The sequence below is a fragment of the Pseudorasbora parva genome, chromosome 6 (genome assembly GCF_024679245.1).
Source record: "Pseudorasbora parva isolate DD20220531a chromosome 6, ASM2467924v1, whole genome shotgun sequence".
NCBI lineage: Eukaryota > Metazoa > Chordata > Actinopteri > Cypriniformes > Gobionidae > Pseudorasbora > Pseudorasbora parva.
The window spans coordinates 41,799,166-41,824,366 of record NC_090177.1 but is presented as its reverse complement, the minus strand read 5'-3'; the positions used below and the strand labels follow the sequence as shown (position 1 = coordinate 41,824,366).

Sequence of the window (25,201 nt, the reverse complement as noted above, 5' to 3'; positions counted from 1 at the left end):
AAGACAGTGACCCTAAGCACAGCTAAAATAATGAAGGAGTGGCTTCACAACGATTCCGTGACTGTTCTTGAATGGCCCAGCCAGAGTCCTGACTTAAACCCAGTTGAGCATCTCTGGAGAGACCTGAAAATGGCCGTCCACCAACGTTTACCATCCAACCTGACAGAACTGGAGAGGGACTGAAAGGAGGAATGGCAGAGGATCCCCAAATCCAGGTGTGAAAAACTTGATATATCTTTCCCAAAAAGACTCATGGCTGTATTAGATCAAAAGGGTGCTTCTACTAAATACTAAACAAAGGCTGAATACTTAAGACCATGTGATATTTCTTTTTCTTTTTTAATAAATCTGCAAAAAAAATCAGTTTTTCTGTCAATATGGGTGGTGTGTGTACATTAATCAGAGAGAGAGAAAAAAAAACTTAAATTATTTTAGCAAATGGCTGCAATATAACAGAGTGAAAAATGTAAGAGGGTCTGAATACTTTCCGTATCCACTGTAAAAAACATATTATTATTAGTAATATGTATTTCTAAGGACTTAATTTGGACAACTTTAAAGGCGATTTCCTCCAAATTTAGATATGTTTGCACCGGTATTTTTTTTTACAGTCAGGTTTGCACCCTCAGATTACATATTTTCAAATAGGCCTAGTTGTATCTCAAGCCAAATATTGTCCAATCCGAACAGACCATACATCAACGAAAAGCTTATTTATTCATCTCAATAAAAAATAAGGACCCTTGTGAGTGTGTTTTTTTTGGTCCATGGTCACAAATGCGGATAGGATTGTATAAACAAGCACCAGGCGTGTTTTTCTCTGATCATTGGACGCCGGTGTTTCCCTGCCTGTCGTGTGTGAGTGACAGCTCCGGTTGGACCATCCCCCACCGGCGGAGAGCGCGCGTCGCGTCGAGCGCATCGCTGCGCACATCGTGATCTGGCGGATGCGGAGGGACACGGGCGCGCGGGGTCACCTTCTATCACTGCGAGCGAGAAAACCGACCGCACGGCGCTCATACGGCACTCATCTCGGTAGGAAACTATCTTATATTCATGTTACGGCACGGTGAATATTATTATTGAATGGTGCATATTTTATCTGAGAATTGCTCTGTGTGGAAGTGTTTCTGTCCAGACCTCTCTTCCTTTTTATACTTTCGCTCTCTCTCTATATATTTTCTCCGTGCACATCATGGCACGAAATCATGTTAAATAGCGACATGTCCAAAATAAAATACACAAATAAAATAGCGAGCGAGCAGCCGCGGTAACGGTGCGTCGTTAGGCATATTAAAGGCATATTCCATGCAATATGCCCATACTGACCTTACTTGTTTTGCCATGCATTAAAATAATAATTTAAGGACATCCATCCATCGAGTAAATAGCTTGACTTAAATAAACCGTCGCTGTAGTGAATGAAACATGGGGATTGTTTCACGAAAAGAAAGGTCACGATGAATAGCACAAATGAATCATTTGTAGCCAAAGGGGGGAAAAATCATAAGCAACGCCGTTTTGATAACGTTATGAACATCAAACATAAATGTTTTTTCTTCAAGAGCTCTGCTGGTTGGCGTTGCTTTTACGCAGATGGCGAGGAGAGATAAACAAAACAAGAAAATGTCACCAGTCATATCAGTCTGCTTGGGATTATTTGATCCGACATTCGATGAAAATGAAAATGCATCGCTCACGTTTGCTGTAAAACCTGTCGGAAAATAACACATTGAAGGATTGCATCTCAACTGGTCGTTATGTAACAGCCAGCATCAACAACAACACTTGACAGTCATCGATGAAGAAACGATATTTACCTCACATAGAGAGATATTAATCAATCTGTGCTTTTATTTTGAGCTCGTGTATTACATCGGCATGTCTATATAATACACGGAAAGCTTTGAATACACTTAACGCCTCTTGAGTGTATCGATGAGAACCTCTTCAGAAGATGTTAATGGACTTTGACGCGCCCCATTGCATGTTAATAGTAATACACAGATCATATTTTATCTGCTAATTTTTTTTCCAGATGACCACATAAGGTCAAGTAACTGGCTTTCCCCCTCTTTTTTTGGTTGTAAATAATGCTCTTTCATACACATAGGCCTAAATCATTGTGATAAAGCGACGATGCTTCGAGTTGCTTGGCCCACTGTTTTCTATTTTATTTTATTTTTTTAAACATAATTCATTCATTTAAACATGGAATCAATTCCATGCTTGTTGTATGATGTTGTGGAGGTTAAAAACAAGCAGTCAGTTAATATTATTATTTTTCCAAATTAATTTATTGTCATATTTGCTACATACTTCGAGATTTCTTGCAGTGTGATGACTTTGCCTAGCTAAAAACCAATTTCCTGGACCACAAAACCAATCATAAGGGTCTTTTTGTTTATTCATTGAGATTTATACATAATATGAAAGCTAAATAAGATTTCCATTGATGTGTGGTTTGTAAGGACAATATTTGGCTGATTTGAAAATATTGAATCTAAGGGTGAAAAAATTTAAATATTGGGAAAATCTCCTTTAACGTTGTCCAGATGAAGTCCCTAGCAATGCATATTACTAATAATAATACATTTTTTAAATATATATTTACATTAGGAAATTTACAAAATATCTTCATGGAACATGATCTTTACTTAACATCCTAATTATTTTTTGGCATAAAAGAAAATGTAATAATTTTGACCCATTCAATGTATTGTTGGCTATCGCCACAAATATACCCGTGAGGCGCTGGACTGGTTTTGTGCTCCAGGGTCGTATTTGTTTTACTGTGTCTATTGCAAGGGTGTCCAAACTCAGTCCTGGAGGGCCACTGTCCTGCAGAGTTCAGCTCCAACTTGGCTCAACACAAGTTTATACTATGATTAGCTGGTCCAGGTGTGTTTAATTGGGATTGGAGCTGAACTTTGCGGGACAATGGCCCTTTTGGATCAGGATTGGACACCCCTGGTCTGTTGAATCATTTCTGTATTGTGTTGTGTTGGTTGCTGTCCGCGGTGCTGAAACCAGATTGGTCCTCTTTATCTTTAAAAATGTTGCAGTAGTGTCTAATATATGATATTAAGAGTTTAGAAAATTAGCTCTTTCCATTTTGGTCCATATTTTGTTAAAGCTACACTGTGTGATATTTCCCCCCATCTAGCGGTGTAAAGGTAAATGACCATCCAGGGAATATTAGTTTCTGTTCCTCTCAATTCCGATTTCGTTTGAACTCCTACGGTGGCCGATTTAGTCCAAGATTAACATGGCTTTCAGTTCGACCTCGTCAATGAGTGCCATCAAGTGTTAAAACGCGAAAGGCGAAGCTTGATTTTATGGGTATGTCCCTCTTTGGCTAATGTACTTTCAAGATGTAGGGCCAACATGGCGAACAGCATTCGAACCCTTCACCCGTATGTATTTTCAATGGCATATTATAAACTTACGAGAATACTTTATTACTTGAAAGACGTAAATATACATTAATGAGCACATATATTTTTGAAAGAACTAAGTGTTTTTAGCTAAGAATAAACTAAAAAAGTTACACATTGTAGCGTTAAAGAAAAGAAAAGAAAAATAATTTTTTTTTTCTAGCTTTCTCACCAGCCAAAACAACCAGTTCTGGTATTACACATAAAGGCCTGGTTGCACATACAGGGTTTAGATTAAGCCAGCATTAGGCCTTAAAGTGTTAGTTCACCCAAAAATGAAATTTGAGTCATTAACTCCTCACCCTAATGTCGTTCCACACCCGTAAGACCTCCGTTCATCTTCAGAAACACAGTTTACGATATTTTATGTTTAGTCCGAGAGCGTATGCAAGTGCATGCACACTATACCAACCCAGGCTCATTGGAAATACGAAAAAAAATATTACCACTTAGCGCCTCCGGTGGACGTTTCACCCAAAAAGTGCTGGTAAACGTACCTGGAGGTACATAATTCGGGTGTTGCAAAAAGGTAGGCAGAGTCACGTATTTCCAACGAGCCTGGGTTGCACTATACTGTCCATGTCCAGAAAGGGAATAAAAACATCATCACAGTAGTCCATATGAGACATCAGTGGGTTAATTACAATCTCTTGAAGCATCCAAAATACATTTGGGTCCAAAAATAACAAAAACTACGACTTTATTCAGCATTGTCTTCTCTTCCGCGTTTGTTTTCAAACCTCAAATAAAGATTCAAACGATCATGAATCAGCGGATTGATGCATGATTCTGATCTCGTGTCAAACTGCTGAAATCACGTGACATTGGCGATCCGAAACATGAATCAATCCGCTGAATCATAACCGTTTGAATCTTTATTTGAGGATTGATAACAAACGTGGAAGAAGAGATTTAATGACACATTTCATTTTTGGTGAACTAACCCTTTAAGTAGCTTTTATAAATGTGCCTTAGAAACATTACTGGTGTGCATCTTGAGACAAAACAATGGCAGTGGCTTAAATTTAAGATTTGTCAGTGCAAGTTGCGTTCAGTTAAAACAGCTCAAACATTTTAGTCTGGGTCTAGCTTTAGCCTTGTCTGTGAAACCGGGGGTAAAAGGCACAAACATATAGGCTGGCTAAACCCAGATTTGATTTGGCCCTACAGCTCAGTCTGGAAACCTGTACGTTCATTTATCCTGCTTCTGTTACACTTTTGCGGGGACCAATCACAGACTGGCTTATCCACCTGGCGCGCTATTGGCGGGTTTAACACGATGACGGATAGAGAAGCCATTGATCGTTGGTCTGATTGGTTGAAGGACTATCCAATTGCGTACAGAGCATGGCTGTCGGAAACATTGTATGTGGGTGTGACAAGACCCACCCACTTTTTAAGACCAACGATATTGAAACCACTTACTTTTATCATTTATACTTTTATTTTTAGCGTCTCTAACTCATCAGTACATGTCTGTTTACCTACCCCCCTCCTTTTAAAAAGAAAAATCTTATATTTTCTTAATTTTTATTGAAAATAAATGCCTTTCCGATCTGTTCTGTGATGGAAAAAGGGAGTATAGCGAGTTTGGTAAAAGGTGGATTCGATCCTCTTGTCGATTTGCTTCAAAACTTGATACCCCTACACTATTGCCACTGTATAATTCTGTAATTTTGTCTAGTCCAAGCAGACATTTACTAAACAGGACGATATATTTGTTCTTAATGTAATTGGCATCTACTCCAGTAAACATTTTCTGGAAGAGGACCCATCCACATTTTTTTTGGCTTCTGACGCTCATGGTATACAGAGTCATTTGAACGATGCCCATTGATCTCGCCTCTTGTGGTCTGATTGGTTGAAGGACTATCCAATTGCGGACAGAGTCATTTGAACTATGCCCATTGATCACACCTCTTGTGGTCTGATTGGTTGAAGGACTATCCAATTGCGTACAGAGTCATTTGAACTATGCCCATTGATCACGCCTCTTGTGGTCTGATTGGTTGAAGGACTATCCAATTGCGTACAGAGTCATTTGAACTATGCCCATTGATCACGCCTCTTGTGGTCTGATTGGTTGAAGGACTATCCAATTGCGTACAGAGTCATTTGAATAATGCTCGTTGATCACTCCTCTTGTGCAGTAGAAAATACAGATCAGACTCCCCAGTCCAATATTCAGTCTTGAATTGAGCTTGGTCTGGTGATAGCCAGACAAATAATTTATATGTATTTTGACCAGTTGAGAACTCGTGAAGAGCTCATGAAGTGTGTAAAGGAGTCAAAAAAGCACCAGGAATCCCTCCGTCACACACAAACCAAGATCTGCTGCGAAGAGATGCTGTTCTGGCGCCTGTGCCGAACTGTGACGGGCAACATCACGACTATAGCGAGAAAAAAACAGATGTGACCTTTTTTGGATCGCATCTTGTGACATCATGTCCTGTTTTTCGTTCATTTACATCCCTTTGGTCCATGTTGCGTTCATATTTCATTGGAACCGCACCAGAGTTGATTTGGAAGCGGAGCGAGACCCATCTTCACAGTTCAGACGGCAACTTTCACATCTGTAGTTCGGCCCAATTGGTCCGGACCAAGGGCAAAAAAATAAAACATTGTAGAATTTTTCATTCGTTTTGGTTCCTTTTCACACCACACTAACCGCTCTGATCCGAATCAGTTGATGAGCTAGTGAAACATCCACATCGCTCGCTGGTGAGATGTGTCCAGGAAAAGCCAGCAGAAAACATGTCGCTTTTGTAAGTCATGCTATGGAGCGACTGCGTGGGCTGGTTGGATCATATACTACATAGTTTGTATACAGGCAAACTATACATTTCGAGAAAGAAGCACGGATCCAGCTAGAAAAGAAAGACTATGGCAGCTGGTTTAGTCCAAAAATGCATAGTTCTGAAGGCTGTTGGGCCTGTTTGAGGTCAGATCACGTTCTCACCATAAATGAACCGCTCCAGTGTTCGTTTGAAAGCGCACAAAGAGCACGTCTTCACGGAGGTCTCGCTACGCTTGTTTGGTCCGCTTTTGGTGCGCACCCGAGTGCAATTGCAGCTTCGAAATCTGCCCAAATAAACCGCAGGGACGACGAACTAAATGAGGCAGGTGTGAAAGCACCCTAATTCAAATGAACCGCACTAACAGAGCAATCGCACCAGGGTTTGTTTTATTCCAACCAAACATGCCAAGTGTGAAAACACCCTAAAATGAGGAGGGAGGGGAGAAGAAAATACCCCTGCAAAAAACTCAACCAAAGAACACACTCTATGCTGGGACAGTCTGCCTGTTAAATATTTGACCAATATGTTGATGCCGTTTCCTACATTAACAGGCCTATTGATTTCAACTTTAGTCGTCACAGATTCAGACGACTTCTTGGGTAGAGAAGCTGGAGCTGCTTCCATTTTTAAACCAGCTACATTCATGTCTCTTGAGAGTAAAGTACATCCCTTAGGCAGCTGTCAGTTCCTTTTCTTCAGTGGCAGGACTGTGGTTCCCAGCATGGACTGCAGAATGAGTGACTCATGCGAAATACTGCGCTGCTGTTTACTGAGCTATTTGCACTGGTGTTGTGTTTGTTGCTGCTTTACGGCATGATTGTTGAGAATCACGTCACCGTTATGCTCATCCGTTTTTAAAATGACATTCTGAAGGCTGTGCTGGTAGTTGTTTTCCATACAATTACAATGAATAGGCAATGCAGATTTTCCGCTAACCATGCATGCAATATTTGTTTGAGAAACAATATAAATTAAATATAAACAATATATTTTAATATAAAGTCTTCATTGTGTATACTGTGCACAAACTGCATAGGAAATAGTCCTGACATGGCCTCATCCCGGCTTTATACAGAGAGGAAATTGCTCTTTAATTCAAAGGATGACACTTTAAGTATGCCAAGTATGCTTTATTAATATTCTGTTACATTAGTTAAATGGACATGGAAGTCTAGGCTTTTTATAGCATTAGTTTGCGCAGCAAAATCTTTACAAAGTCAGCTGCACTGAACGCATCAAAACTATTTGGCAGTTTTTTTTTATTTACAATGGACATTCTTTGGTATGATTGACTTTAAGGTGGTTAAAAGGTGGACTTAAGGTTAGAAAAAGGACTCGGGCTGAGTGGAATAACAAACTTGTAGCCAATTAGCAGGTAAGGGGCGTGTCTACTAATGATGGTGAGAAGAGAGAGTTAGCCAATCAACAGGTAAGGGGCGTGTCTAATGATGATGGTGAGAAGAGAGAGTTAGCCAATCAGCAGGTAAGGGGCGTGTCTAATGATGATGGTGAGAAGAGAGAGTTAGCCAATCAGCAGGTAAGGGGAGTGTCTAATGATGATGGTGAGAAGAGAGAGTTAGCCAATCAGCAGGTAAGGGGCGTGTCTAATGATGATGGTGAGAAGAGAGAGTTAGCCAATCAGCTGTAAGGGGCGTGTCTAATGATGATGGTGAGAAGAGAGAGTTAGCCAATCAGCAGGTAAGGGGCGTGTCTAATGATGATGGTGAGAAGAGAGAGTTAGCCAATCAGCAGGTAAGGGGAGTGTCTAATGATGATGGTGAGAAGAGAGAGTTAGCCAATCAGCAGGTAAGGGGCGTGTCTAATGATGATGGTGAGAAGAGAGAGTTAGCCAATCAGCTGTAAGGGGCGTGTCTAATGATGATGGTGAGAAGAGAGAGTTAGCCAATCAGCAGTAAGGGGCGTGTCTATGGTGAGAAGAGAGAGTTAGCCAATCAGCAGTAAGGGGCGTGTCTATGGTGAGAAGAGAGAGTTAGCCAATCAGCAGTAAGGGGTGTGTCTATGGTGAGAAGAGAGAGTTAGCCAATCAGCAGTAAGGGGCGTGTCTATGGTGAGAAGAGAGAGTTAGTCAATCAGCAGTAAGGGGCGTGTCTATGGTGAGAAGAGAGAGTTAGCCAATCAGCAGTAAGGGGCGTGTCTATGGTGAGAAGAGAGAGTTAGCCAATCAGCAGTAAGGGGTGTGTCTATGGTGAGAAGAGAGAGTTAGCCAATCAGCAGTAAGGGGTGTGTCTATGGTGAGAAGAGAGAGTTAGCCAATCAGCAGTAAGGGGCGTGTCTATGGTGAGAAGAGAGAGTTAGTCAATCAGCAGTAAGGGGCGTGTCTATGGTGAGAAGAGAGAGTTAGCCAATCAGCAGTAAGGGGCGTGTCTATGGTGAGAAGAGAGAGTTAGCCAATCAGCAGTAAGGGGCGTGTCTATGGTGAGAAGAGTGGCTCAGTGCCTGTTGTCATTATTCAAAACACACGAGTCACACAGGACCTACATTAGCTCAGAACTAATATATGCTGCTTTTGCTTGAATATGCTCGTGTGTCATGTTTGCTTGTTAGTCCATTTGCGATCGTAGTGTGGCTCACTTCAGCGATGATAAAGACCCGTTCAATTCCACACCGTATGGAGCATCTAAATCTCCTCAGTGTCTGTTTCAAGATCAGCTCACACAATGTGTCCAAAAGGTAAGATACTATACTCCTAATATATGTTTGTTTCCTCTTTTCATGATCTATATAACCTTTATCCTTCATAATTATGTCATTAGTTGGACTGTCGTGCTCGTGTTTTATCGAGTTGTTCATTAGAATGGTTTGTGTTTTTGTGATCGCTATAACTCTAATCTGGTCATAATTGTAATATATCGTTAGCTGGACTGTTGGCTTGTGTTCTATCGAGTTGTCATTGGAACGGTTTGTGTTTTTGTGATGAATATTCACTTTTTCATTGAATATTTGACCTGGATTAGTAACACACAGATTCTGCCATAGTCTTTGCCTGGGTTTCGTATGTGTGCGGAGCTATCAAGCGCCCTTTTGGGGGTAGGGGCGTGTTTGTTTTGGTGATTTGAAATAACAACAACGGTTACCAGAAAACACTTACTCCAACTTTAAAGGCACACCATGTAAGATGTTTTTGGATTAAAATATCCAAAAACAACCAGAACAGTGTTATATATTTTGTTTACTTGTGTACTTACATTATCCCAAATGTTTCCAAGAATGTTCAATCCAGAGAAATAAGTGATTTTAACCAGGACATCACACCCACGTTACCCCCGATTACCATAGAAACACCAAATACGTTTTAATATATATATATATATATATATTTAGATGGTTGAGCAACTGTCTGGATTAATTTATTGACAGAAAACGAATCATTGTTATCAAGCTCAACACAGTTAGTCTTATTATCATGTTTTACCATAGATGTCTAATATCCTTTGAGCTCACTGCAGTGTGAACAAGTGTCTCATAGTAGCGGCCGAGTGAACGCACAGCATCGAGTAGCATCGTAACACAACTTTCAACACACTCAAATGTGTGTGTGTAATATGATAAAACATCATTGCCTTACCCCACATACACACCGAAAGAAGCAGAAACGCTCGTCTGCGCGAGAATAAAAGCTCTGAGAAAATCAATACATCTTCAAACTCCGCCTTTGTTTTAAAAAAGGCAAGGCAAGTTTATTTGTATAGTACATTTCATACACAATGGCAATTCAAAGTGCTTTACATACTTAAATAAAATATGCATAAGAAATAAGAATACCATGTGTAAGAACGAAAAATAAAAGCAAGGATAGTTAAAACATTTAAAAATAAAATGCTGATGAATAGATCCCTATCTGCCTCTAAATTGGAATAAGTGACCTCTAATGGCGAAAAATAACATATTGTAGCTTTAATATATTATTATACAGTTATGTACAATATACTGTGTATAAAATAGAATTGAACAAGTTTTTAATTAGTAGATCAGAAACTTTACAACAGTCAGGATGTGTAATAAATAATAAATATATATTGATGAATTCATGATATTTGTAAATAAAAATAATTCAATTTCAGACAGATAAGGATAATAATGTGGCTAGCAGCTGTTAACTGAATGCCGGAAAATATTTAGTTAAAAAACATTAAAAAATGTCTCTTTTGTGGCTCTATAAAAATAAAACTACTAGTGTTTGTCCATGCTGTACACAGAATAAGTCTATTATTAGAAATATTAAAAGCAAAATGTGTTTTTGCAGCTCGTGGCAGACACACACACACACACACACACACACACACACACACACACACACACACACACACACACACACACACACACACACACACACACACACACACACACACACACACACACACACACACACACACACACACACAACAGGTTTAAAGACATTTAGCGCTTGAATTGTTCTAAGATTACCTGCTTATCCAATATCTGATTATACATACAATTACCAATTACCTACAAACAATGACAAAACACATGTGCATAATTGCTGTACAAATGCTACTTTAATAAGTCCCTTACCTTCATTTACAGAAGGGTTACTCAGAGCTAACAAGCCCGAACTAAAGTTTGCTCAATTGTCTAACACAGTTCACTTGGCACTGTAATGATTTTGTTTTTGTTTTTTGCTAGAGACAATACGATCAATGGCTTAAATAGGCATTGCTTCAAATGCAGTAACACATATTAATGACTGCTGTCTAATTAATGACAGAATGAACTGGTTTCAGACTTCACTAGTCGACTAATCGGATGAAGTCCTCATCTTGTGGGGTGGGGGTAGAGAAGTGGTGCACCTGTGTTTAGGAAGCATGTGCAGTTGATAAAGCCAGAATTGTGTTTAAAGCACTCAGCACATTTGGAAGGAACAGCAATATTAGGAAGTTATTTATAGCTTATCTTTATTCTGTAATTTGGGTCTTGACCCAGAAATGATATATAGAGACTGACACCCTGCAAAGCCATAATTGATGAGCGCCGACAACTCTGTTTTGTTCCGAAACAGGGATTTAATATGTTACAATGCTGCAGTTTCTTCTTGGATCGGTTCGCTTTCATAAGGCAACCTTTCAAAGCATACCAAAATGTGTCCACGCAAGTCACATGTGTGTAAAACTTATTGGTCAGAGTTTCCTCTGCATCATCCATCAAGGTGATTGGCAAGTTCGCTCCATGAGCTTATTGTGGCTTGATTCGTAACTGTTGAGAGACTAGCAAACACTATACGAATGCAGTTGCCATTCCCGGTGTTAAAGTATACACTACATTTGTATTAATACTGCAGTAAATTCAAACACGCTCTCTCTGGATTCCCAGCGATGTCTAGAGGTGAACTATGTCAAGACACAAACACTATACGAATGTTAAAATACAGCTAAAGCAGAAATCAAGACTTCATCGGGACAGCATTCCCCCACAGAGGAGTGCAATTACACAACATTTTAAGATGAAGAGGTGCTCTTTTGGTTTTCATCTGTGATATCTAATGTGCTCACTCACAGAATCAGACACTGAGTTAGACTGCTTTCACACCTTAAAGGGGTGGTTGCATGCAATTTCACTTCTTTAACTTTAGTTAGTGTGTAATGTTGCTGCTTGAGCATAAACAGTATCTGCTAAGATACAGCGCTGACAGTTCAATGCAAACGGAGATATTGTCTTGTAAAGTTACGGCAGTTTATTGCCTACAAAAATGGCCGGTTTGGACTACAGCGAGCTTCTTCCTGGGTTGGTGACATCATAAACCCTCCCTAGTCTCCGCAGACGTGACTTCTGCCCGTAATGGGAAGGGGCGTGGTGTTTCCGGACAAGCTGTGAAACTTCAGCCAATAAAAATACAGGAAACTACATTTGGCCATCTAACCTATCTAAGACCATTGAGTTTTTCAGAGGGATGGGCTTCATAGAAGCAGGAAGCAAACGGGCCGTTCAAAGGACAGTGGAGACAGCGGTGTGGAATAAAGGGAGAATATAATAAAAATACAGCGTTAAAAAAAAAAAGAAGTATTAAGACATGTTATACTGCGCCCCATAAACACAACCAAGCCTAGAAAAAAAAAAAACACAGAACCACCCCTTTAAGAGAACCGTCCTAGAGTTTGTTTGCAATCATTGTTTTTGGACCGAGAGTAGTTAGATATTAGTAGAAATGTCAGATGATCACCTCACTCCCAGGTCAGAAGATCAGCTTGCTCTCCTCTTGGCCCATCAGTGTTGCATTAAATTTCACTTTTAGACATACACTCGCAAACAACCCTGAGCATTTTCCCCACCTACATTTTAAAGTGGTTTCTATTTCATCAAGTGGATGAGGGAAGTTTATTTAGACAGATGATCGACCCCTTGATTTTGACGGAGGGAGCGAGTCTACTAGGGATGCAACAATACAGTTAGTCCACGGTTCAATACATACCTCGGTTTTTAACCACGGTTTTTCAGTTCGGTTCGTTTTTCTTAGGCGACTGGAACAGAAAAAGGTTAAGGAGAAAATGTTTTTGTTGCAATACTCTTTCTTTATTATACTTAAAAGACTTGAAAAGCCTAACTTAAACTTAACATTTTACCTAAAAAACCCTTGTACACATTCCCAGTGTATTGTATAATATAAAATAAATATATATTTACAGTGGCAGCTCGGAGATGTACATTAACACAAGTATGAAATTAAATAAATAAATGTAGGCTAAAATGAAAACTACATATCCTTCAATATACAACATTGATTAAAAGATACAGTATTAAAGGTTTTTTTATTAACATCATTTTAGAGGTGAACTGTCCCTTTAAGGACAGCGTGTTCACTATAGGCTGCTGCTGTCAATTGAAGACCTGCTCACATCTCATATTTAGACGCACGCGATTTTACTTTCACTTTAGACATAACCGACTGTGTTTATATGTTCGCCGTGTGTGTGTTTAACAGTATTAGCGCAGTAAGACTGTCCAGTAATCACGTGTTTGACAGACGTTTAGTGCGCGCTCAATGCAAAACAGTGGATAAGCGAATGAAATGTTTAACCGGCAAGGCTTTAAAACACGGCACCCTTAACTTTAGTGCATATGATTGGATATTTGCTCATATCAGCTCGTAGACTCGCGGGCACACTCAAACAGAGCCGAAATAAACTGAGAGAAATATTTAAAACGGAAGGAATTGGAAATAATTAATTAAATGCACAATTCACCAGCGCGTACTGAACCGTGAATGCCGTACCGAACGGTTCAATATTATATTGAGTATCGTGGCATCCCTAGAGTCTACTCATTTGCACACGATTGTGACAACACAAGCAACTCGCAGTGCTCACACTTATTTTACTCAAGTGACCATGGGTTTGGGGCGTTCCTTTTTAACCCATTGCTAGTGAGGCGCAAGTATTTGGCACTTATGCAATGCAAGCAATGATGCAGGGAAGTTAGCGATAAAGGCCATAAAAAAAGTGGACTTAAATACAGCCCAGGAAGTTTAGGGTGCAATGATGTTACATGTACAACATTGATGACATTGATTAGTGCTAATTTCAGACTTTGTTAAGTCCATCCGGGCAACTAGGCATCTAAACTCATCCCCAACTTGATGCTGGATAATGGCTGGTCAGCACAGTAATGAATGGCTTCACAGAGACAGGATTTCTCACTTGGTGAGAACAGGCGCACTTAAAGAACTCTTAAAAAATAAAGTTTCCAAAAGGTTTTCGCAGGGATCCCATAGACCAGTGGTTTTCAAAGCTGTCCTGGGACCCCCCCTACTGCACATTTTGGATTTCTCCCTCATCCGTCACACCCGATTCAAGTCTTGCAGTGTCTACTAATGAGCTGAATCAGGCGTGTTAGATGAGGGAGACATCCAAAATGTGCAATGGCGGGTGTCCTCAGGTCATGGTTTGAGAAACACTGACATAGAAGAGACATTTGTTCCCCAAACGACCTTTTAGTGAACAGTTCGTAAAAGAACCCAGGGCACGACATTAAGCCTGTTCACGTGCAAGTAAATCTGTCATTCACTTGTCCGAGTAAAAATGTGTTTGTGTGTGTGTGTGTTGTATATATAATTTATTATGAAGCAATATTTTCACAAGTGTTCAATCAACTTTGACATCTGCATACATATCTGGTAAATCAGCATTTGTGTTTTTTATTTTTTATTTTTTACCTTATATAAAGAGCATTTACCCCCTAATCTTATTAAGTATAGGCTATTCTTCAGCTTTAATTTTAGATTCTTAAATTTGATCAATAAATGAAACTAGAATAAGACACTATAGGGCCGTTACCAATCAAATTAAATAATTTACACTGAAAAATGACTACTGTATTAAATAATGTTATGAGATTTTTTAAAATATTTTTGGAATATAAAAAGAAGAAAAGTTTGAAAGAACATGAACATTAGTTTTAAACATGAAACTAAACTGCCAGTAGGTGGGAGCAAGCCGTCTTAATGAGTGAGTCATTGAGTCGATTCGTTCAAACGGCTGATTCATTCAAAAATGAGGCAGTCGTTTATGAACAGGTCATTGAATCTTTGATTCTTTGATTGAATCATTTAATAACACACTGTTGCTATGAGACGCATTACGGTTCTGCTGTGATCTTTGTTTGGAAATATTTTTGCTAACTGTGTCATATGTTGTTATAAATATAAAAACTCCACATTTTTACAGCAGTATGTCACAGTTTCTCTGTGAGCGAAGCTCACTTGTTCCCATTTCTCCTCATGAGGCTGCACGAGCCTCAAGAGCTCAACCTTGTAACGTCAGTTCATTATACTACATTATACCGTATATACCTGAATATAAGATGAGGTTTGTGTCCTAAAAATAGGCCGAAAAATGAGGAGTCCTCTTATATTCGCAATATAGACAAAATCACATATCGATAATAGTATAATGTATAATAATGAACTGACGATAACAAGATCACGCTGTTGATGCTCGCGCAGCCTCTCGAGGAGAAATCACAACATATGAGCCTCAACCAAAAGAGTGTTTTCCTGAATATCATCACGACTGAAATGACACTGATTTTATATGACAGTTCAATAAACAAATTAACATTAAGTCACTTGCATTTTAGATGCAATATTAAGTGTTTTCTATTTCAGCAGTGAAAATATTTCCAAACAATGATTCCAAGCAACAGAGTTCCTAACAGCACAGTCTCACAGCAACAGTGTGCGTTACTGAATGATTTAATGTTTGAATGAATCGGTTAGATCAAAGATTCAATAACTGCCTCATTCTTGAATGAATCAGCCGTTTGAATGAATCGTTTGAATGAATGACTCAATGGTTTATTTTCATGTTTAAACATACTTTCTAAAATGTCTTATTTATCCAAAAATACAAATCTCATAAAATTATTTAATGCAGTTGTAATTTTCAGTGTAAATCATTTAATTTGATTGGTAACAGCCCTATGCTGATTGAACACTGGTGAGAATATTGCTTGCAAAAAACAACATATCCCGGATTAATGTTGAGCCCTGTAATGAATGGTGTTAAAAAAAAAAAAATTCTCCAATGAATTATCAGTAGAATTTTCAAATAAAATTATTTCCTGTTGAAAACTATCCTATATAATAAAAAACTATCCTATATAATAAAAAATCTATTTTCCCCCTTTTTCTGGAAAATGGGGGGTCGCCTTATATTCAGGGTCGTCCTATATTCGAGTATATACGGTATATTATTATCCACTATCAATCACCACTTACACTAAATTAATGCAGAATCATTCTTGCATTTTGGTGAATAGCTGGATTTTTTTTTTTTTTTTTTTTTTTTATGTTTTAGTCAACCTCTTGTCCTGTCGGGCTAGTAAAATTCTCTTTCTCTTGTCCCTTCAAAAAATCCACTTGTCCCGGACAAGCGTTAATATCGAGTCCTGGGAGCCTTTTTTCTTAGTGTGAAGAACATTTTAATAATCTTAAGAACAGTTTACTCTTATTTGGACTATACCTTTTGTGCAATAGGAAGCTTCCATGAATGTTAAAGATTCTACATGGAAGCATAAATGCAAGAAATGTCCTTTATTCTCAAGAGTGTAAGGTCTGGAGATAAGGTTATGGTCTGTAAGGTCTGGAGATAACATCTGAAGTGAGTTTCAGACTGATGAAGCAGCTATGAGGATCACTGGGGGTCCAGTCGTGGAACTAGGCCCATTATGGACTGAACGGAAATCGTTTTTTGTAACTGATCTGTCCCTTAGTCTTTGGCTTCACTAGGGGGTCCCTGCCTTCACTCCCCCCTCCTTCACTGTCTTCAACTTGTGAGGCTACATTTGAGGGTAACTATGCCTTTCCAAAACTGTCAATATCTGGGCTTGACAACTTGATAGAATCAGCCTATGCCAATGACAAAGGCCACCCAGTTGTGATTTATCAGGTACTGTGGTTTATCAGTACCTCAATGTCTCTCCCAGTATCTTAAGAAGGTGTCCCAGACTTTGAATAGAGTTGAGACTCATATAGCGGATCTCAGTGGCAACCTTGGCCTACATTCTTCAAGGACAAGTGTCTCTCTCTTCATGCTCTTCATGCATCATGGAGACCTTACAACATATTTGAACAACACAGATCTAACATAAGTCCACTGGGTGGGGATAAATCCCCAAGAGATTGGAAGAAGCTCTGCACACAGTCACAAAGACCTGGGAAATATCAGTATTCAACATATATGGGGATACACATTACATATGTATGCCTTTGTAACTGCAGGCTATTCATTTGTCACCTCTGAGCAGCATTAAGCAGTCACAAATGATCAAAGTGTCGCTTCAGATGCAGTTTCTGAGTTTCCTCGGCATTGCAAAGATGTTTGTTTGAAGAATTATGTTGATACTTATTTCATTTGATTGGTAACAGCCCTATTGTGTCTTATTATGATAATTACATTTGATTCAGTTTATGAAATGGACACAAAAGAAGAAGCATGCATATAATAATAACTACTACAGAATATGAAGAATATCAAAAACTAGTCTTGGTCCACGGCAGTCCTAAGCCTGCCAAGGGTACCAACACAATAACACACTCAGCAAAATATTGTCAAATTATCGTTATCGGTGAAATCCCAGAAAATATTGAGATATAGCATTTTTGTCAATTTCGCACACCCCTAGTCCAGTGATAATATTTAGTGCTAGCCCCATGGCTATCAATGTAATATCAGAATGATTGCAAAAGGAGAAATTACAAACTGACAGAGAGGGCCTGTTTTATTCTTGTAACCATTTTAAAAACATTTTGTTGATAAATGGCTTTAACATTTTTAGAGGTCTATTGAAAAAGAGATTTCTTAGGTAACTGGGTAATACATGACTTCACAAACCTTTTCTTGAGGGTCAGTTGAGGTTGTGTTATTTATTGTGAGAAATGTTAAAGAAATCGTCTTTGTTCAAGAAAGAAGTGGACTACATAGCCAGCATAAAAGTAAGAGAGGTCGCAAACATAATCTGAACTGATGCTTGGGAAAGGTGTTGAACAGCGCAGCTAGATCTTCTGGGGGGGAAAAAGGAAGAAAAAACAACTGTTAAAGGGGAAACTGCTGCTTCAGTTATATTTGCTGTAAGTGCTCCACAGAGAGCAAATGAAACAAACTTGACATTCTTCAGATTCAGATTCAACAGAGTGCCTACTCAGTCAATAGTTAGTCATCTACAACAGTGATTGGCCTGTGGATTCAATCTACAGATGGTAATATTTGTAATGAAGAGAATGGGGAGAAATTCACAACCCATCAGTGGAGTTGACAGCCATTTTAAGTAAAAGTGACGAGTGCACAACACAACCGTGGGTGGATTGAAAGACGATGAATCATAGTGATGAGTTTTCATGTTACACAAGCTCTTGAACTAGTGGTTAAGATGATAGCAATGCACTTACATTCTGCATAAATGGCAAAGCAGTGACTTTTCAGTAATTTAGGAGAGAAAAATGGTGAATACATTATGGATGTCACGTCATTGTCCCTGTTCTTAGCCTATTTCCTTTGGCAAATATCTTTATATTAAAGGTGCAGTGTGTAAATGTTAGCAGTGTGTAGTGGTGAGTTTGTGAATTGCAACCACCCACTTCTCACCCCTCCCATTCGAAGCACATGGAGAATGTGTGGTGACGGGATTGGATTGGGGGGCAGGGCGGGGGTCTGTTGTGATGCAATGTTTTTTTAAAAATTATATTAAACTGCGTATAATAAAAGATAATGAATTTCGGTATATGAAATTTTTTTTTTGCCGGCGGAGCAAAGTGAGTATTTTATCTTCTCAAGCTAATTCCTAAGAAAATTAATCTTCCAAAGGCATGAACTGGACACGCGCCAGACTGAACACGCGTTGAGAACTGCTGCAGCGAGTGCGGACGCGTTTACCTCAGCTCTCATTCAGCTCATTCACGATGCGTGTAATCTGACTCCTGCTGCGTTTGTGCGGACACTTCCTCAGTGGATAAATCACAATATATTGAACACACACTTTGAGTTTTTAATTGTAGTGTCTGTTGTCTAACTGAACTGATTTTATGAAGATGAACGCGGTGGTGATCAGTGATTCAGTAGCGGTGGCTTTGGGAGTGGCCTCACAGGGCAGCGAAGCATTCTGGGAATTGTAGTCTTTCATCCCCATCAGACAAAAATACATTTTCTGTCTTTTCTCAGTCTAGAAAGCACCAAATTCAAAAATAATTTCACATTTCTAATACATTGATGACCCAGTTTAAATACAGATTCATCTTCCCAGCGCTGAAGTACCCCTTCAACTAATGCACAGATAATCATGAGTTAATGTATTACTAATGATGAACTAACCCATTTTATTAATGATTACTGCATCAGCAACTAATGAGCATTATATATGATTAATAGATTAAGTAATCATTCAATTGTTATTAGTTAAATGTGTCATACTGTATTAATTCCTTAATAAAATATTATATTAAATAATGTAAATTATTTGTATTAATTACCATAACGGGACAAAGCCAGGCATTTCAACTTCCAGTTGTCTGCTTTAATTAATCATTAGCTAATGATTTATAAAGTTATCATTATATTATGACTTTACTTGTTGGGGCACATGACTATTAACTAATTGATTAAGTAATATGTAATTGTGGTTATGGGTTTTGAAATAATTTTGAATTAGTTAATAGTCATGTGCCCCAACAAGTAAAGTCATTTATTTTTACATTTAATATTTACATACATTTATACTCCACTGAAAACATAGTTATGTATGGCAAATGGACTGCATTTATATAGCGCTTGTAACAGACCCTATGGCCATCCAAAGCGCTTTACATTTTTGCCTCACATTCACCCATTCATACACCGACGGCGGTGTCAGCCATGTAAGGCGCCAGCTCGACGGGAGCAGCTGGGGTTAGGTGTCTTGCTCATGGACACTTCGACACTTGGTCAGGTGGAACCGGGGGTTGAACCACCAACCTTCTGGTTTGTAGACAAAATACATGAACCACTGAGCCACTGCCGCCCCACTGTTGCTCTATATTATATTGTATTTCTGTCAATAGATCCTCATAAATACTACACACTGCAGCTGTAAACAAATGAAATATTTTTCCTTGTTGAGCATTTTAGTTGCTTATCTTAGAAAGATGAGTCTTTGAATTGGAATTGAATGAATTCAAATTTAATGGATTAAAAAAATATACCACACTTTGGACCTGAGGTAGTTTTATGTAATCTTCAGTGAAAACTGTATTTACGCATATGCCAGATGCTTTTGTCTAAAACAACTTTTAAAATGTTTTATCAGTATGCAGAATATCAAATAGCAGAATGTGATTAGAAAATGAATGAATCCATCTTGCAAAAACAATTGTTTTGGGTTAAATAACAGATTATCTCTGAATTACAGAGACCTGCATAGACAGCAGGTGCCACAATGACGTGAACGGCCATTCAGTGTTGAATTGAAGATAACAGCATTGATAACAACTACTACTAGACCACGCCACTCTATTCTCCTTTTCTTTGCATGTCCATTGTAGCGTGACTTCAGCTTCACCAGGTGTGTGTGAAAGCACTGCCAATTTATTGTTCCATAAGATATTCTGCGCCTGTTCCTTTAAGAGTTTTACCTGTGTAAAAAACGAATTTTAATTACAATGCTATCGGAATACTTCCTACTTCGGAAGTCATGATTACAAGCTCACTGTTTTTGGAAAATGTATCGTTCAAATTTTGACTTGCGAGTAGTGATCGACCGATATTTATTTTTTATAAGCGATACTGATTATTTGCAACAATTTTTTTTGTTAAACTTACAATAAACTGCACACATGGCTTTACTTCAACTACCCTTTAGTAGACTTATAGTTACTATATCTATAAAAACATGGGATTAGTCCAGGTGGAACATAACCTTTCAACAATAACTTCAGCTTCACCAGGTGTCCGATGTGCAGTAGGAAAGCACTGCTGACTCATTGTAGCATAAGATGTTCTGTGCCTGTTCTGTTTAAGTTTTACTTGTGAACCAAATGTAATTAAGTAGTCCAGAAGTGTTAGTAAGGCCAGCAGGGGGCGCTCACCCTGTGGTCTGTGTGGGTCCTAACGCCGCAGTATAGTGATGGGGACACTGTACTGTAACAAGAGCCGTCCTTCAAATGAGACGTCAAAACGAGGTTTTGACTCTCTGTGGTCATTACGAATCCCAGAATGTCCTTCGATAAAGAGTATGGTTGGAATCCCGGCATCCTGGCCAAATTTGCCCACTGGCCTCTGTCCATCATAGCCTCCTAATCATCCACCTTTCCTGATTGGCTTCATCACTCGGGCTCCTCTCCACCAATCAGCCGGTGTGTGGTGAGCGTTCTGGCACAATATGGCTGCCGTCGCATCATCCTGGTGGTGGAGGAGATTCATGCAAAGCACTTTGATTGCTAAAATTATATATATAGATATAAAAAAAAATCACGAATGGAGTAGTACTGATGTGTTTTATGTCGCAGAATAAAACGAGACTTGAGCTTGTGTTCACCACAGACCTTATTCCATTTAAACAAAACCCATTCAAAAAACCCATCGACTCCGGGACGAGGGAACCAGAAGTGCTAAAATGCTAACTCACTTCTGCGTTTGACCTACAAAGTGAAGTTATACCTGCACCAATCCACTGCAGCCATACTCCAGCTCAAACCCTCACCTGGGAAAATACATCTTTTTTATGTCCCAAAACAAAATCAGTTAGTTCCACCATCTTCTCTGCGTCTCTGTGAGTTGAGATTAGTAGGTTTCTAATGTCTTTAGACCTCTTATAAGTTTTAAAAACCTCCATTGGTCGAAAACCATTTGCCTTCAGCATGCTCTCTACTCGAAGTTTGTCTCAAATTAAAGGTAGAAATATCTGATTTTTAAAGTAAATAAATTACTAAGAGGTTTATGCCAACAAGTATGTGTGTATTCTGTACATTCAATGTCATTTTGTAGTTAAAATGATTTAGCTTAGCTAAAGATAGAAACAAAGGTCAATAAACTTGGACAGGGCTAGCCAGCTTTCCCCTTCCTTTGAACAGTATTTTCTCAGCATGCGCAGGATCCTCCAGAAAGCACACGATTTGAATGTTTAGATTTTTGCTAATGGCTCGTTTGCCATGACAAAACCATGACACCACACAGTTCAAAGTATCATAAGCTGCCTGATAACAGACTGTCAAAGCGTTTTTTTTTTTTTTTTTGTTGCTTTTTAGATCCCTTCATAAATTGTTCAATGACAAAAAATATGGCCCCACTTTATATTAGGTGGCCTTAAGTACTATGTACTTACATCAGCAAATAAGTACAATGTACTTACTGTGTTCAAATTGTACTGCTAAGCACTTTTGCTGATATTAGTGGGTTAGTTCACCCAAAAATGATTCATGATCATTAATGACTCCCCCTAACGTTGTTCCACACCCGTAAGACCTCTGTTCATCTTCACACACAGTTAAAGATATTTCATATTTAGTCCGAGAGCGTATGCAAGTGTATGCACACTATACTGTCCATGTCCAGAAAGGGAATAAAAACATCATCACAGTAGTCCATATGAGACATCAGTGGGTTAATCAGAGTCTCTTGAAGCATCCAAAATAAATTTTGGTCCAAAAATAACAAAAACTACGACTTTATTCAGCATTGTCTTCTCTTCCGCGTCTGTATTCAATCCTCTAATTAAGATTCAAACGGTTATGAATCAGCGGATTGATTCATGATTCTGATCTCGTGTCAAACTGCTGAAATCATTGTGACATTGGTGATCCGAATCATGAATCAATCCGCTGATTCATAACCGTTTGAATGTTTATTAGAGGATTGAATACAGACGCGGAAGAGAAGACAAAGCTGAATAAAGTCATAGTTTTTGCTGGCTCCAATCTAATGGACAGTATAGTGTGCATACACTTGCATACGCTCTCGGACTAAATATAAAATATCGTTAACTGTGCCTGAAGATGAACGGAGGTCTTATGGGTGTGAAGCAAAACTAGATTCATTGATGACATAAATTACATTTTTGGGTGAACTAACCCTTTGAGGTGAGATACGGGTATAGCTAGGGGCAGGTGTGGAGGTGTGGGTCAGTTTAAGGGTAAGGTTAGGGACAGGTGTGGTGGTGTGGGTCAGTTTAAGGGTAAAGTTAGGGTCAGGTGTGGTGGTGTGGGTCAGTTTAAGGGTAAAGTTAGGGACAGGTGTGGTGGTGTGGGTCATTTTAAGGGTAGAGTTAGGGACAGGTGTGGTGGTGTGGGTCAGTTTAAGGGTAAAGTTAGGGTCAGGTGTGGTGGTGTGGGTCAGTTTAAGGGTAAAGTTAGGGACAGGTGTGGTGGTGTGGGTCATTTTAAGGGTAGAGTTAGGGACAGGTGTGGTGGTGTGGGTCAGTTTAAGGGTAAAGTTAGGGTCAGGTGTGGTGGTGTGGGTCAGTTTAAGGGTAGAGTTAGGGACAGGTGTGGTGGTGTGGGTCAGTCTAAGGGTAAAGTTAGGGACAGGTGTGGTGGTGTGGGTCAGTTTAAGGGTAAAGTTAGGGTCAGGTGTGGTGGTGTGGGTCAGTTTAAGGGTAAAGTTAGGGACAGGTGTGGTGGTGTGGGTCATTTTAAGGGTAGAGTTAGGGACAGGTGTGGTGGTGTGGGTCAGTTTAAGGGTAAAGTTAGGGTCAGGTGTGGTGGTGTGGGTCATTTTAAGGGTAAAGTTAGGGTCAGGTGTGGTGGTGTGGGTCAGTTTAAGGGTAAAGTTAGGGACAGGTGTGGTGGTGTGGGTCATTTTAAGGGTAGAGTTAGGGACAGGTGTGGTGGTGTGGGTCAGTTTAAGGGTAAAGTTAGGGTCAGGTGTGGTGGTGTGGGTCAGTTTAAGGGTAAAGTTAGGGTCAGGTGTGGTGGTGTGGGTCATTTTAAGGGTAAAGTTAGGGTCAGGTGTGGTGGTGTGGGTCAGTTTAAGGGTAAAGTTAGGGACAGGTGTGGTGGTGTGGGTCATTTTAAGGGTAAAGTTAGGGACAGGTGTGGTGGTGTGGGTCAGTTTAAGGGTAAAGTTAGGGAAAGGTGTGGTGGTGTGGGTCAGTCTAAGGGTAAAGTTAGGGACAGGTGTGGTGGTGTGGGTCAGTTTAAGGGTAGAGTTAGGGACAGGTGTGGTGGTGTGGGTCAGTTTAAGGGTAAAGTTAGGGACAGGTGTGGTGGTGTGGGTCAGTTTAAGGGTAAAGTTAGGGACAGGTGTGGTGGTGTGGGTCAGTTTAAGGGTAGAGTTAGGGACAGGTGTGGTGGTGTGGGTCAGTTTAAGGGTAAAGTTAGGGACAGGTGTGGTGGTGTGGGTCAGTTTAAGGGTAGAGTTAGGGACAGGTGTGGTGGTGTGGGTCAGTTTAAGGGTAGAGTTAGGGACAGGTGTGGTGGTGTGGGTCAGTTTAAGGGTAGAGTTAGGGACAGGTGTGGTGGTGTGGGTCAGTTTAAGGGTAAGGTTAGGGACAGGTGTGGTGGTGTGGGTCAGTTTAAGGGTAAAGTTAGGGTCAGGTGTGGTGGTGTGGGTCAGTTTAAGGGTAAAGTTAGGGACAGGTGTGGTGGTGTGGGTCAGTTTAAGGGTAGAGTTAGGGACAGGTGTGGTGGTGTGGGTCAGTTTAAGGGTAGAGTTAGGGACAGGTGTGGTGGTGTGGGTAAGTTTAAGGGTAAAGTTAGGGACAGGTGTGGTGGTGTGGGTAAGTTTAAGGGTAAAGTTAGGGACAGGTGTGGTGGTGTGGGTCAGTTTAAGGGTAGAGTTAGGGACAGGTGTGGTGGTGTGGGTCAGTTTAAGGGTAGAGTTAGGGACAGGTGTGGTGGTGTGGGTCAGTTTAAGGGTAGAGTTAGGGACAGGTGTGGTGGTGTGGGTCAGTTTAAGGGTAGGGTTAGGGACAGGTGTGGTGGTGTGGGTAAGTTTAAGGGTAAAGTTAGGGACAGGTGTGGAGGTGTGGGTCAGTTTAAGGGTAAAGTTAGGGGCAGGTGTGGAGGTGTGGGTCAGTTTAAGGGTAGGGTTAGGGACACGTGTGGTGGTGTGGGTCAGTTTAAGGGTAAAGTTAGGGACAGGTGTGGAGGTGTGGGTCAGTTTAAGGGTAAAGTTAGGGGCAGGTGTGGAGGTGTGGGTCAGTTTAAGGGTAGAGTTAGGGACAGGTGTGGTGGTGTGGGTCAGGTTAAGGGTAAAGTTAGGGGCAGGTGTGGAGGTGTGGGTCAGTTTAAGGGTAAAGTTAGGGGCAGGTGTGGTGTTGTTGGTCAGTTTAAGGGTAAAGTTAGGGTCAGGTGTGGTGGTGTGGGTCAGTTTAAGGGTAGAGTTAGGGACAGGTGTGGTGGTGTGGGTCAGGTTAAGGGTAAAGTTAGGGGCAGGTGTGGAGGTGTGGGTCAGTTTAAGGGTAAAGTTAGGGGCAGGTGTGGTGTTGTTGGTCAGTTTAAGGGTAAAGTTAGGGGCAGGTGTGGTGTTGTGG

General features: G+C 40.0%; 1 protein-coding gene across 1 annotated transcript in view; it reads left to right on the top strand.

Annotated features, from left to right (window-relative positions):
* The first annotated feature begins 875 nt into the window (after window positions 1-875).
* Window positions 876-25,201, top strand: part of pacsin1a (protein kinase C and casein kinase substrate in neurons 1a) — a 75,439-nt gene continuing 51,113 nt past the window's right edge. Inside the window, exon 1 of the mRNA XM_067446955.1 lies at window positions 876-1,035. The gene's annotated coding sequence lies outside the window, so the exon portion shown is untranslated. The remainder of the gene's footprint in view (window positions 1,036-25,201) is intronic.